The 7,150-nt window shown below is 40.7% G+C and overlaps 1 protein-coding gene across 1 annotated transcript in view; it reads right to left on the reverse strand.

The window, feature by feature from the left end:
- Window positions 1-7,150, reverse strand: part of GABBR2 (gamma-aminobutyric acid (GABA) B receptor, 2) — a 383,598-nt gene that overhangs the window by 210,082 nt on the left and 166,366 nt on the right. The window lies entirely within an intron of this gene.

Genomic DNA, 7,150 nt, shown 5'->3' on the forward strand with positions numbered 1-7,150 from the left:
CATGAGTATGTTGACACACATATCGCAGCTGGATACAAGACAGTTAAATGCCACAGGACTCGTGTCCCCCCAAGCATTTTCCAATGGGCCAATACATTTCAGGGCTCTGCCACCGTTCCACTTCACTGTCCAGGAATCTGGTCTACTCTGCCCTATAGGCAAGTCAGCTCCCCATATAACAGTGTTCATTCCCAGTCGCTTTCCCTGAAATGCCTGAGCCTGTACAGTCAAACCAGTTCCAAAAGTGACCATCAGTATTTTTTCCAAAAATAAATTAACTCAGTCACTTTTGGGGTTCTTGAGTTAGATATTTAATATAAAGTAAACCATTTAAACAAATGCATGCAGAAATACCTGAAAAGCAGTGGGATAACTAAGGTAACTGAAGTTATATTTTTAATTTAAAACACAGCACATTATTGTCAAAAAATAATGAGCATACAAATAAAATTATCCCTTTAAGTTCTGTGACATCTGCTGAAATCAAGGTGTACTTCTGAACCTGTAGTGTCTTTATTGGACTAAGTCCAATAAAAATAGGAGCCAAGGAGGGTGAAGCATCGCAGAACAGCAATCCTAAGAGCTTGCTAACACCCACAGGGCAGGTATAGCCCTCCCCACATTGCTCCTAGCTGCACAGTCCTACACCTACCTGGTGGTAGCTTGGCATTCATCAGGCCCCTATGTGAGCTGTAGTGGTCTATTAAACCAGCAAAATGCGTTCAGTGATTTTTCTTTTGTTTTATTTTGTATTTTTTTGGCAAGTGGGAGGGATGTTGTTCCTGAATTGCTTTCCAGAGCCAGCACAAAGTAGTCCTGGAGGGACGCAGGTGCTAGCAGAAAGAGCTAGGAGGGAGGGAGTGAGACATTCTCTGTTAGTCCCAGCTCCTTTCAAAGCCTTTCTGTGTTATCATGCAATCCCCGCAGCCCGCCACTTGTGTTACACACACTCCGTTTACTCATACAGGACTCCTCAGCTACAGACATGCCTTCCCTGACATGCACAAAACAGCAGGCTGGCATTCTGTGGGTCTTGGCTCTGCAACTTCTAGGTGGTGAAGAGCTACAGGCTGTAATTCATGACCTCTTCCACCCTCCAAACATCACCTCTAAGACAGCAGTGTTTATGGAGAAAGGGACTATCATTTAGTCTGTCAAATGATATAGCTGACAGCAACCCAGCAAGCTTTTAGCCCTGCAAGTCTAACCTCGCTTCTGAAACAAAACAGCAAACTTCCAGCTGAGGGCAGCTTGTGCACAACTCTTTTGGTTTCAACCTAGTTACATCACTCAATTAGCCGGAGACAAAGAGCTAAGCACAGGAGATGTAAGCATAGCGCAAGAGAGGATACTAGGGAGACAGCAATAAAGTTGTCACTGCCTGTGGGATAAATAGGTAATTGTCACCTTTGGAACAGTGAGACAAGAGCAGAAGGCAGAGGGTGACAAAAATTAAAATGCTCCAGAAAATCAACAACGCTCCTGAATCCATGATTTTACATCCTTAGACTGCTGTGGATAAAATGTTGCTAGAACATTTGATCAAAGCAGACCCAGCGACTGATGCTTTTCAAGCCTTGAGACTATTTTCAGAAAAGGTGTTTCTGTCAAAATTTTCAAGACTGAAGATTTAAATTTGAAATATTTTATGACCCAAAGGGATTTCTTTTCCCTGCCTGTTTTCCCTCTTAAGACATTTTCGAAAAGATTTGGGTAACTGAACACTGGTGTCTGGAGATCCACAGCAGCAGAGCAGCTCAAAGAGCAGGTGTGAAGCACAGCTAAAGATCTGGTCTTGGCTAACATTCTCTAAATGAAGCGATACCACCATTCTCATCTAAACAGATACTTGTGTTCTAGCTATGACAAGGCATAAACCAGCAGGAAAAAATGAACATGCTTACTTCTAAGCATTAAATATCTCTCTGCACCACAGGAATAATGTTTGAAAAATATACTCACAAAGGAGTAAGTTTCCCAAACACAAAAATGGGGGTTTTGGAGAAAGAAAGTGGGGAAGAAGGAAGATAAATTGATGGAACTCAAGTGTCCAGAAAAAAATTTCCTGGTAATCATGACAGTGCTGGAAAAGAAGAATCAAAAACCGGCATTCATCAAATTCCATAATATTGGAACTAGGAGGCACTCATCAAAACTATTAGGACATTGGTCTAAACCAGAAAAATCAGTGATGTTTTTCATGTTGTTCCTTTGCACAGCAGGTAGTGAACTTCTGAAATTTGCATTGAGTGGGGATTGCTTATTTATTTGTTTTCTTTAAAAACAGAGGACTGGGAGGTGAACCAGTCTACTGACCTCATGGGACACTTCATATATTCTTATGTAGCTTCTTCTGTGAACTCTTGGTAGACAGAAAGATCAATGGAAAAACAACTTTATCTCAGAGTTCAGGAAACATTAATGATTTTTTAAATAGGTTACAGAACACTTGGAAATAAAGAACACAGGAGAGAGATATATAAAAGTAAGGGTTTTTTTCTTTTTTTTTTTTTTTCAGGGCAAAAGCTGTTCTGGGTAAAATTATCCAACAATTTTAATAAAAAGCATGGCCTTGGTACCTCATATTTGCCAAGAGAAGATCTCTGTTAACAACAGCTGATACAAGTAGCCTGTGGCATTGGCCAGTTGTGCTCTTTGCTTTGGCACACATCTCCTTTAAAGGCCTACAGAATAAGTAATAGAGTTTCTAGAAATTAAAAAAAAATAAAAATCCCTGGTTCCTTTTGCATGAACCATCTTGAATTACAAGCATTTCCCAAAAACAAGTTTCCTCAAAAAAATGGCTACACTGTGCATCTCTTAATATCATGACAGCAGTGAAAGAGTTGTATTCCACAGCTAGGCTGGAAGAAATGGCAAGTGAAGACCAGTACCTTAAGTTTCAAGTTTTGGGAAAAAGTGATCAAGTATAACAACATCTTTATGTGCCTACCATTCACATACCTCCTGAATCTAGGATTATGTAAAAATACAAAGTACTGCAAGCCTTACCACCATGATTTCATCATGCTGCCACTTAAACCTTCTAAATAAAGACTTCCAGTCCATTCGGTCTCTTTTTCACAGGAGGGGGGATTTCTTTTTTTGCCTATCTCCAGTCTCTAAGCCCCTTTTTCAATTTTCTTATTTACGTCCTGAAGAAAGATATCCATAACTGAAACACAGATGCTCTGGCTGTGTAGACGGGTGCCTCTATTTCTAACAATATTTTGCTATCTGAACTTTACCATATTTTTGGCAGAACTTCATCTCTTTTTTTCAGGGAAGTGCAGGAATCAGATGGGAAATGGACAGACTTTCTTTGGATGAAATTTCTTCCCTCCATCTCAGCAGCGTACTCTGTCATCAAGTTGTCTTTGCACAAAAGTGTGCTGTTGCCAGCACAATGACATGAGATAAGCCCAGACTAAGCTGTTCCATTAGATTAGCATTTAGATGCATATACACAATTTTACACAGCTATGCTGAAATGAGACAGCACAATTATAGCATTTTTTTCAGCACAGCAAGCAAAAGTATGATTTGTGAACATCTGAGCACTCTGTTTTATGCACAGAAGCCAGTCTAAGGGAATAATGTTTCTGACAAGGCACCAGCAATTCATAAACAGGTGAAGGTGGGGAAAAAAGGATACTAGCCAGGAAATCACGTGTCAAACAGTATTGCACTTGCGGGCCATTGCAGGTGAAGAAAGAAGAAACCTTTACGCTTTGTCATTTATTAATATGCTTTTACACATTCAGCTAAGCTTATGGTTAGCACAAGGCAAAGCAGTTAGATGCTCTTTTTTACCATTCTTTCTTGCCATATCATTTTTTATGCAGTGATAGAGTTTTTCTGCTATGTGAGCCACGTCTTCCAGTGCCCCTGTAAGCTCTTTGTTGGCTGCCTAAAATATGGTCATCATTAGTGGTTTTAGGTTTAAAAGCATGACAGGAAAGAAATTAAAATGAAACATATATACCTGACAAACTTTTTTGAAAGTTTTTCTGAATACTTTGGAAACAAAATGACAGGCACTGGAATTGTTTGCAACAAACACTTTCCAGTCTGATATATGTAACTGAGTACTGACTACTAATATTTAGCCAGTTTCCTGATCTATGGTTGCCTTTGGAAGCACAAGCAAAATAATTCCTTTACTCTTGACTCAATCTCTTTCAGATGTGTGTAAAAACGCTGATGTAAACAACCTGTCTTGCAGGGTGGCAAAAGAAGAGGAAACAGTCTGAAGCACTGGGACTAGGAACTCCAGCCCTTTTCAGTGTGTATTAAAAAGTAAATATGAACTGCTGAGGTGATGTTCACAATTGTTCCTTCGAGGTTGAGTCCCTGATGATTTCGGTTTCTAGCTCTGTGTGTCTGTAGAAACAGCAGAACAGCACATTATATTCCACCACCACGGGTTTTTTTCACTGATTTTGTAAGAATGAATCAGAAGAGATGGCATAAAGCCTTTTAAGGACACCGCATTAAGCTGCAGTGCTATCTCTTCAACAGTGCAATTTCAGATGATGTTCTAAAGTAATTTCTTCCATTTTCTTTAAACTACATTAATCCCAGCAGAGAGCACAACCGCACAGGCTGTATTTCATTTGCTCTGATGATGACCCGAAACACTGCAAGAGCCACTACCTCCTCTCCGCACACTTCTTCCTGCCCAGGCTCTGTCACATTGGCTGGACGCAGGCGATTACTTTGTTTACTATGTTCTTTCTAATGAGCAGGCAGCCTATGTTATTAGCAAGGTCTCTGCATCCAAAGTAGAGCACTCTGGCATTATTCACATGCAAGCGCTGAGCACGGTATCTTCAGACTATTGTCTTTCTAGGTGAGCAACTTTAATGCAAAACCACCTTAATGAGAAAGGAAAATTTTAAAAAAAGGCACAAAGACTAGACAGCTTTACAAATCTTAATTTTAATTATGAATACCTGTCAGTCTTGGAAGATTCTTAGCGCTGGCTAGAGAAAAGGCTATGATAGGAGACTCATTCCCACTGTTATATGGGTACTCTACATCTGAAAATTCCCCTGCAGGCAGAAGTGTGAGCTGACACTGATCAGGAAAGAGTATTTGGAATCAGCTAAAAGGCTGTTTTTTTTAGTGAACAGCCATCCATACCTAGAACACAAACACTGATTTTCCTTCTTCACTCTGTACAAGCTCTTACACAGGAACTGAAACCCTTTTATTCAACATTCATCAAATGTTTCTAGTGACTAGAGGATTTTAAACCTTTCTTTGGCAAATCAATTAAGGCAGCTCAACACACACAGGAACTGTCCAGGACATTAACTTTCTAATATGTATTTCCCAGTGACAGTCACTGAAATGGACTGGTTTTCCATTTCATAATGGAACAACAATAATCTTGATTCATCTAAATTTACAGCAAGCTTCTAACAGCCTTTTATTTTAGCACAGTTGTAGTTTTGGCTTTACTTCACAAATGTCAGAATTATTACGACATTTAAGATGGCTATTTCTGTAAAGCTAAAAAGCCTAGGCTAAATAGTTTTTAATCCTAGGACTCTTAAAATTATTTTCTTCAAAATTTCAGATTTTGTCTATATTGCTTTCCATATCTGAAAGCACTCTTGAAGACAGCTATATTTGATGATAATGAAGTAGATGTTTCATCCTCTTCCACTTCTTTAGTGCTGCATCCCTCCAGGTGATGCTTTCATCAGCATCAAATTCTGACCGAAAGCTGCAGAGAAGGGCATTAGCATTGCTGGGCACAGAGATTTGAACAGGCTTGGCAGTGGCAGGAACGAGGTCTAACCAACATATTCTTCATAAAATCAAATTGAGCCCTTTCCATTGTCCATTTTAATCCTTCAGGCTGTTCTAACCTGTGCCAACAGCCTGCAGAGAACCAGTGAGATATAACTGGCAGAGTTTTGAAACTTTAAAGATTCTCTACTTATACCCTTGTAGCAGTTTTACTGAGGAAAGACAGCAGTCTCCATGTTCTTCAGAAAACAGTCAGATCCAAAGCTGTTGGAAGAGGCTCCGTTCGGTTTCTGAGCTGTGAGTGATCAGCGTCATATACCATTAGATCCTACACAGCATAACAGCTTTCCAGCTGGCATATATCAGAGCTCTCAAAGGTGTAGCTCACTTCAGACTCCATAGAGCAATGCTTAGAGTAATGGTGTTACTTTGGGATCACTTTTCCCACGTTTTCAGAACACTAAAGTTAAGGCTTACTGATATTTAAACATCTTTCCACTGTGATGGATGCTTTTAAAAACATTTGTGAAATACTTTGTTGTTTCAAATGCATTCTCTGCCTAAAATTAATTTAAAATCAATGTCATACTAAAAATTTGAGACGTATCCAGAATGTATACTCACTTAACAGAGAAACAGTATCTTTTTAAAAGAAAGATATTATTTGTAAACTCTTCAAGATTCCCTAAGGACATGATGATGGAGATGAAAACAAGACAACAGATAATATTTCATTGTTACTCCTTAAGTCACACTAGCTAATTTGCAGAAATGAGAAGAAATGTGTGATGGGTTGACCCTGGCTGGACGCCAGGTGCCCACCAAAGCCGTTCTATCACTCCCCCATCCTCAGCTGGACAGGGGAGAGAAAAATATAACAAAAAAGCTTGCAGGTCGAGATAAGGACAGGAGAGATCACTCACCAATTACCGTCACGGGCAAAACAGACTCAGCTTAGGGAAAATTAGCTCAATTTATTACAAATCAGCCAGAGTAAGGTAAATGAGAAATAAAACGAAATCTCAGAACACCTTCCCTCCACCCCTCCCTTCTTCCCGGGCACAACTTCACTCCCGGATTTCTCCACCAAGCCCCCCCAGCGGCACCAGGGGGACAGGGATGGGGTTTACGGCCATCACATGTTATTTTCTGCCGCTTCACCTCCTCAGGGCGAGGGCTCATCACACCCTTCCCCTGCTCCACCGTGGGGTCCCACCCACGGGAGACAGTCCTCCACGAACTTTCTCCAACGTGGGCCATTCCCACGGGCTGCAGTTCTTCACGAACTGCTCCAGCATGGGTCCTTTCCACGGTGTGCAGTCCTTCAGGCACAGACTGCTCCAGTGTGGGTCCCCCACGGGGTCACAAGTCCTGCCAGAAAACCTGCTCC

Source organism: Haliaeetus leucocephalus, unplaced genomic scaffold (genome assembly GCF_000737465.1).
Source record: "Haliaeetus leucocephalus isolate CR32 unplaced genomic scaffold, Haliaeetus_leucocephalus-4.0 Scaffold915, whole genome shotgun sequence".
NCBI classification, from domain to species: Eukaryota; Metazoa; Chordata; class Aves; order Accipitriformes; family Accipitridae; genus Haliaeetus; species Haliaeetus leucocephalus.